This window comes from Branchiostoma floridae, chromosome 6 (assembly GCF_000003815.2).
Source record: "Branchiostoma floridae strain S238N-H82 chromosome 6, Bfl_VNyyK, whole genome shotgun sequence".
Classification (NCBI taxonomy): Eukaryota; Metazoa; Chordata; class Leptocardii; order Amphioxiformes; family Branchiostomatidae; genus Branchiostoma; species Branchiostoma floridae.
Genome location: NC_049984.1, coordinates 26,497,011 through 26,504,353, shown reverse-complemented (window position 1 = coordinate 26,504,353; position 7,343 = coordinate 26,497,011).

Below are 7,343 nucleotides of genomic sequence, written 5' to 3'. Positions count from 1 at the left end.
GCCTGTAAGCAAAGGGTTGTCATGGCAACAACAAAAATAAACCATTATTTCAAACTTTGTGACATTGTTGTCAAATAAATCTTAGGAAAAGTCACAAATTTGGTGGCTCTACCGTAAGCTATTCTCGCATAATGCGACATGAAAGTTGGCGCAGGCCTCAAAAGCCCCACCCCGGTCTGAATAGTGTTAGGTCAAAGTTAAAGTCCTTCCAGCACCAAATGGTGCATCAGGTGGCGCTCATCTCTGCTTCTGTAGCCCTGGACCACAAAGCTTTCTACAATCATTACTACAGGGGGCTAGTCTGGTAGTGATGTCTGTGTTCAACTTCCATACTCTTTCGCAAATACGGAGTGCTAAGTAGAAAAAGCAGCATGTACCATTTTTATAGTCTTTGGTATGACTTTCCTGTGGATCGAACTCATGACCTACCAATTGTAAGTCGAACACTCCACCCACTGAAAAAATGGCCCCGTAGTGCTAACAAACTTTCTTCAAGATGTGTAAAAAAAACGAGAGACCTCTTGGCACGTTCGCCCATCAACCAACATGTAGTATGATATATTATATTTTTATATATACTGACAACCATCTTTCTTGCCTCATCACTTTAAAGCCTACAGAATGGCTTACGTCTAATACATTCATCATTGTCAAAAGTGCACGTCAGCTACTGTCAGATCTAAGATACCACTTGCAGCTAGCGATTGCCTGACCGGCAAGAAGATCGGAATATTCTTTTACGCCCTGTCACTATGCATTTCACGTTACTCAATTATAGATAAGTGCATACCGCCATTTAACGCCAAGTTTAACCGTCCCTTTTTAGGTCAATGCCAAGGCCTACGCATAACCGCAACGGTGATTGACATCCACTTTACAGTTAGAATTTGAAAAGAAAGGTAGAGCATAAAAGCAACGTCGCAGTTATACTACATGTACGGTGATGACTGTGTACACTACGATGTCTACCGTTTTCTTTCCATCTATTGGAGGAAGTTTGTATGTACCGCTGGTGCATTCATTGTAATGTCCTTGTGGCTCTCCAACCCAGAAAGCAGTAAAAACTACTTTTGTTCGGTGAAGGATTATTTTACAACTAACCGTATAGTTGATGAACTTAATATAGGACAGTTCAAAATATTTGCCATAAAGGGCTGGAAGCTAGAAGACAGTGGCACATGAACATATGAGGCAACCATGGTTGATATTATAAAAGTGGCCTTGATTGTTTGTAGAAATCTGGGCCCGCAACCCTACATCACGAGCAAGTTGGTCTAAAGTAGTATATATAGGTAAGTCAAGGTCGCTCAGCATGTGTATAGTATACCCGTGTGCTGGCTTCCACAGTATGAGTTTACTAGTAATCTCTGCTATAAATCACAGATGTACATAAAGTCGTAGTTCATGCCTCGAAAATGGCCCGCAACTATCTTTACAAATATAGGATTATATCGCGTGAGGTTGCCCATATGAATTATCTACGTCATCACCTCTGGTATTGAAGTTCATAAAAAGAGTCATAAAAGTTGAATCTCGTCCAGGTCAGATGAAATGATAACTACGTTTCTCCAAGGTCATGCCCTACGGTACGAACTTGTGCCATGCAAGTTTGGCATAGTGCCGGCACTACTGACTTTCAAGAGCAATCATAGTCACAGCACCGTTAAAGTTATACCGCCCCTTCCGGGGTGACATACCCTTTCTACAATACGGGGATGCGCCAGGTCTCTCGTCCGGGTGAATGATGTAAATCACGCACCGTGTGGCTAATCTTTATGGAGGTTATCCAGGCCTCCATCCGGGGGATTTGTAGCAAATCACCAACTCCAGATGGAAGGATTTGTACCATCACACACCGGGGTATGCCCCAACTCTTTTTCGAATGTGTGGTGGGTTCTTTAAAGTGCATGAGGTGTGACTCTCCCAAAAGCCGGGGCCTCCATTTCACGTCCTATCCGAGAGACGTCTCTAAGCACTCATTTCCGCTTCTGTAACCCTGAGCCACACAGCTCCCTACACTCACTACAGCAGGGGGATAGTCTACAGGTAGTGGTGTGTGTTTAACTCTTATAGTTTTCCCAAATGATGTGTGCTAATAAAAGCAGCATGTACCATTTCTAAAGTCTTTGGTATGACTTGACTGTGGATCGAACTCATGATGGATTCTCCTGTCGGCTGTCGACGGATGAGTAGGCAGGCAGCCAGTCACTTGTCCAGGTGTCTCCTCATGTGGGAGTGAAGTCCTATTCTGGAGGCGCAGGAGCGGCCGCAGGTGCTGCAGATGAAGGAGCTCGAGCTTACAGGCACAGAGCCCTGTTTCCTCCTCTCCTTCTTCTCATGTATGGCAGCAGCTCTTTTCGATTCAAAGGCCATGATTCCTGACTTACACTCTCTTCCAGTCTGTTCAATCATGAGCAGTTTCTTCCCAAGAGTTAATGTTTACATTGCAACTCTTAACCCTATTCAGACCGGGCTTTTTGGTCATCCCTGGACCGGGGGGGGGGGCTTTTGAGGCCCTCCATTTCTAAGTCCTATAACTCTAAAACGACGTGCCGTAGGGCCACCAAATTTTCAGGACATAATATCGACATAATATCTGACAAGTATTTGACGTTTGACGTTACGTTGACGTAAGATGACGTAATTATGACGTCATCAATTTGATTATATTGGCCGGACCCATGAAAAAAGGGTTTTTCTCAGAAAACTTCAAGTTTTGCTAAAAAAATGCAACAACAAGTGCAGATAACAGAATGATAATGTTTATTACGACTTGTGTTGCCAATAGCAACATCGATAACGTCAAAATGACGTCACAAAATGACGTCATGCACATCTAAGATACGAGTTGGGCTCCGCCATATTATATCCACCACCTTGAATTTTTAAAAATCCTTTTTTTGCAACAAATAATCACAAAGGGCAATGGAAATAGACTAATTTCATTCATTTAGATGGTTTTTGATGAAAAAATACCAGGTAGTTACAAATTCTGAGGGATAATTAGCTTGTTATTCTTGATCTTGCCATACGGTCCGCCATCTTGGATTTTGGGCTGATGACGTCATCAAATTAGCATAATTTATGCATATATAATTATGAAAGATATGCTAAATAATATAAGATTTTATTTATGTTACAAAATAGCAGTGATATAACAAATAAATATGAAAAATACATTGTTAGAACCAAAAATAGTGATTTTTGGCAAAACAGCCTGTCAACAATCGGTTGCCATGGCAACACGAAAAAATCGAAAATTTTTCAAACTTCGCAATTTTTTTGCCAACAATATTTTAGGAAAACTCACCAAATTTGGTGGCTCTAGCGTAAGCCGTTCTAGCGTTATAGGACATCGAAGTTGCCGCGGGCCTCAAAAGCCCCCCCCCGGTCTGAATAGGGTTAAGGTTTCCTTTCAGTGTGTCCCGGTATCTTTTAAAGGGTCTACCCCGATTGCGGTGCCCTTGCTTCAGTTGACCATACAGTAGCATCTTAGGGATTCTGCTATCTTCCATGACCTACCAACCAACCAACCATCAGTCAGTTGATTACAGGGAGAGATGAATGACTTGTTCCCTTTTACCTTTGGCATACCGGAGCTGTGCCGGTGCAATGGCCTAGTGGGTAGAGTGTTTGCCTTGCATTCGGTAGGTCGTGATTTTGATTCCCAGCCGAGTCATACCAAAGACTTTAAAAACGGTACATATGTACATGCTGCTTTCTCTGCTTAGCACTCAGCATTCGGGAAAGAGTATGGAAGTTGAACACACACCACTACCAGTGGACTAGCCCCCTGCTGTAGTGATTGCGGTGTGTGGACCAGGGCTAAGGAAATAGAGATGGGCGCCGCCCTATGCGCCATCAGGCGCGGGAAGGGTTTGACTTTTATACCGTAGAAAAACATTAGACTTATCCGTTCTTTTTGACAATTCTTAGGCTTATATGATATTGACATCGACCATTTCATCAAGTACCCACATGTACCTTTAAGTTCCCGCTCAGCTGCAAATGAATAAGTTCACCACTTCCAACGAACAAAGAACACTTAGAACAACGAACAAAGAACACTTACATTCAAAGAATCATTCTCATGTGGAACACACTACTGGTCCATATCAGTCTCCAACAGCGTCGTAATACTTCCATAGACACCATCCTTGTGACATCATTTTGTATTTATATATATCATCGACGTTGATTTATCTATGTAATTACCTTTGCCAGAATGGCTAAGGTTATGTTTTAGGCTTGTGAGTCTGTGTGTGTGTGTCTGTGTGTGTGTGTGTTAACAGCATAACTCAAGAAGCCTTTGATGTATCCCGATTATATTTGGTATGTGGGTAGGGGTCGGGAATACGAAGGTCAAATTCGATAATGGGCCCCCTAGCGGCTTGCTAAGGATACTGCAGCATAACCTCAATTTTTTATATCTCCTGCTTCTGGACATGCTGTGATCATGATTTTCAAGTGGTAGATAGCCCTCAAGGCAGAGAGTAAGTGCTGGGAGTTTGGGCCCCCTAGCAGCTTTTTTTGGAACTGCAGGCGCCGGTTTCCTTTCCAACTTTGGACGAGAATAACTCTACAACGTGTTGACGAATCGTCATGATTTTTGGTATGTACATAGAATGAGTGATGACTTACATAATGGTAAACTAATTATGCAAATCAACAGCTAATTTGCATAATTAATTAGGAAAATTTATAAAACCACTGCATTCCATGATAGGACTTTCAAACTTGTCACATATGTAGCTGGGAATGAGAGAAATGTTGATAGATATCAATTATGCAAATGATGGCCTCATTTGCATAATTAATGAGAAAATATGAACATTTTGGCGGATCATCATGCTTTTTGGTATGTAGGTAGCGTAAGTGAAGACCTACATAATGAGATACCAATCATGCTAATCAACAGCTAATTTACATAATTAATGAGGATATTTATAAATTCACTACATTCCATGATAGGACTTTAAAACTTGTCACATATGTAGCTGAGAAAGAGAGAAATGTCAATTCATATTTACCATGCAAATCATGATCTCATTTGCATAATTAATGAGAAAATATGAACGTGTTGACGGATCGTCATGATTTTTGGCATGTAGATAGCCTAAGTGAAGACTTATATAATGTTATACTTATAATGCAAATTTACAGCTAATTTGCATAATTGATTAGGAAATGTTCATAAATCCACTGTATTCCATTATAGTACTTTCATCAATGAAAGTTGTCACATATGTAACCGAGAAAGAGGGAAGAGAGTAAGAGGTGTATTTAAAGACTTTGAAAGAGAATAAGTCAAGAATGGATCAAAGGATCATCATGATTTTTGGTATGCTAATAGCTTAAGTAATGCTTGCTACAATTTGATATCAATTGATTGTAACTTGGGATCTAATTTGCATAATCAATGCCAAAATTTTATAAACCAACTCCAAGCATATAATTATAAAGAAAATGAAATGAGTATCGCATTTGTCTACAGACGTCATTCTGCATAACAAACCTGGTTTATTTGGCAAAGGTATGTGTTCGTGGAACTCTAGTTTCATTTTATTTTAGACAGAAGCGAGGAAAAGGACTTATGCCTGTTACTTTTTACCAACTCATTTTTACATACATGTATGATGAGGAAGTTGAAATAAAAAAAAAACGCAAGGCAAATACTACCCGCTTGGCAACTTGGCCGGTTGAAGCACCTTTTGCTTTAAGTACAGACAAACTTTCTTCAGTATGTTAAAAGAAAACGGGAAACTTGGCACGTACGCCTATCAAATCACATTCACTATGATATATGCTATTTTTAAATATACCGTGACAGTCATCTTTCTTGCAGCATCACTTTGTGTTGTTAAGTTGCCTGAGAAATGTAAAGATTACAAGAAAAGGCAACGTCAGATGAATTCATCATTGTCAAAAGTCCATGTCAACTACTGTCAGATCTAAGAAATCATTTGCAATTTCCCAACCTGAAACCGGCAAAAAGACCAGAATGCCCTTTTACGCCCTGTTATCATGCATTTCACATTACTCAATTATAGATAAGTGCATTTCTCCATTTAGCGCCAAGTCTAAGCGTCCTTTCTCATGCCAATGCCAAGGTTAGGCCGTTGTACGGTTAAAAAAGATATGGGCATGGAAGCAACATCACATGCACACTGCATGTGCGCAGATAACTGTATACGCCAAGATATCTACCGTTTTCTTTCAACTTATTGTATTGTAGAACTAGAAGGCCTATATGTGACACTACTCATTCAGTGGATGTCCTTGTGGCTCAACTGGTGGCAGTCTCACAGTTGAGCTTCCAGTCCCAATCAGTTGGTAACTAGGAGACCCTAGTTCAAATCCTGGTAAGGACATCTTAGTTGGGGTTGCACTAGACTTTCGGAAGGGGTGTAAATGGGGGAAGGGGTGCCTCGAGCTAAGGGGGAAGGCATTACAAGTGTTATGTAATAGCTTTATTGCGCAACAATTGTACAAGGTACAAAGCATGGCACCCTCTAATACATAACTACAGTTCTATAAAGCTATACATAGGCCTTATGGACAAAAACAACAACAGCACAACAACAGCAACAGCACCACTAGTAGCAACAACAACAACGACAACAACAACAACAACAACTGGTGCTTGGAGCTGGAGAAAGGAAACACCCAGCTATGAGAAACGAATAATACCCACAGAAACACATTTCCTTAACCATACCATCTTAATGGTATTAGATCCATTTCCCGGAATAGCCATTTCCTGGAATTATAGCCATTGTAACCATGCGCAAATGGGAACCCCATCACCTCCTATAATGGACCTATGATGAAATCAAGCATAAATCTTGGATTGTAGGTTTTGTAGATATTTCCCATCTTGATACATATCGCTAGTTCACCTTTATTCGGGGGTAATCTATATCCGTTGTTTAAGAAGACGGGATGTTGAGGAGGATCGAGTTTACGGACTGTGGTTTCAAATTGCAATATCATCAAAATATTGCAATTTGAAACCAGCGATCGTAGATATGATACCCTAAAATACAATGTTTTAAAAGCAACGGATATAGGTTACCCCGCGGATAATGGCGAGCTTTAATGATAAAAGGCCTAATGGTAATATCTATGCCCCACTCTGTTGTAAACAACGCACATTTAAAGATGCTAGACAAAATTATCACAATGTCATTTATATTATAATGATTGTATTTGTCATTATTATAATAATAATTATGTATATGTGTTGCTTGTATGTGCAATGTGCATGTATTTGCAAAAAAAAAATTTCCTTGATTAAAGCGAGTGAGTTGGCCAGCACTGGCAGAGAAGAAAAGTTATAAATC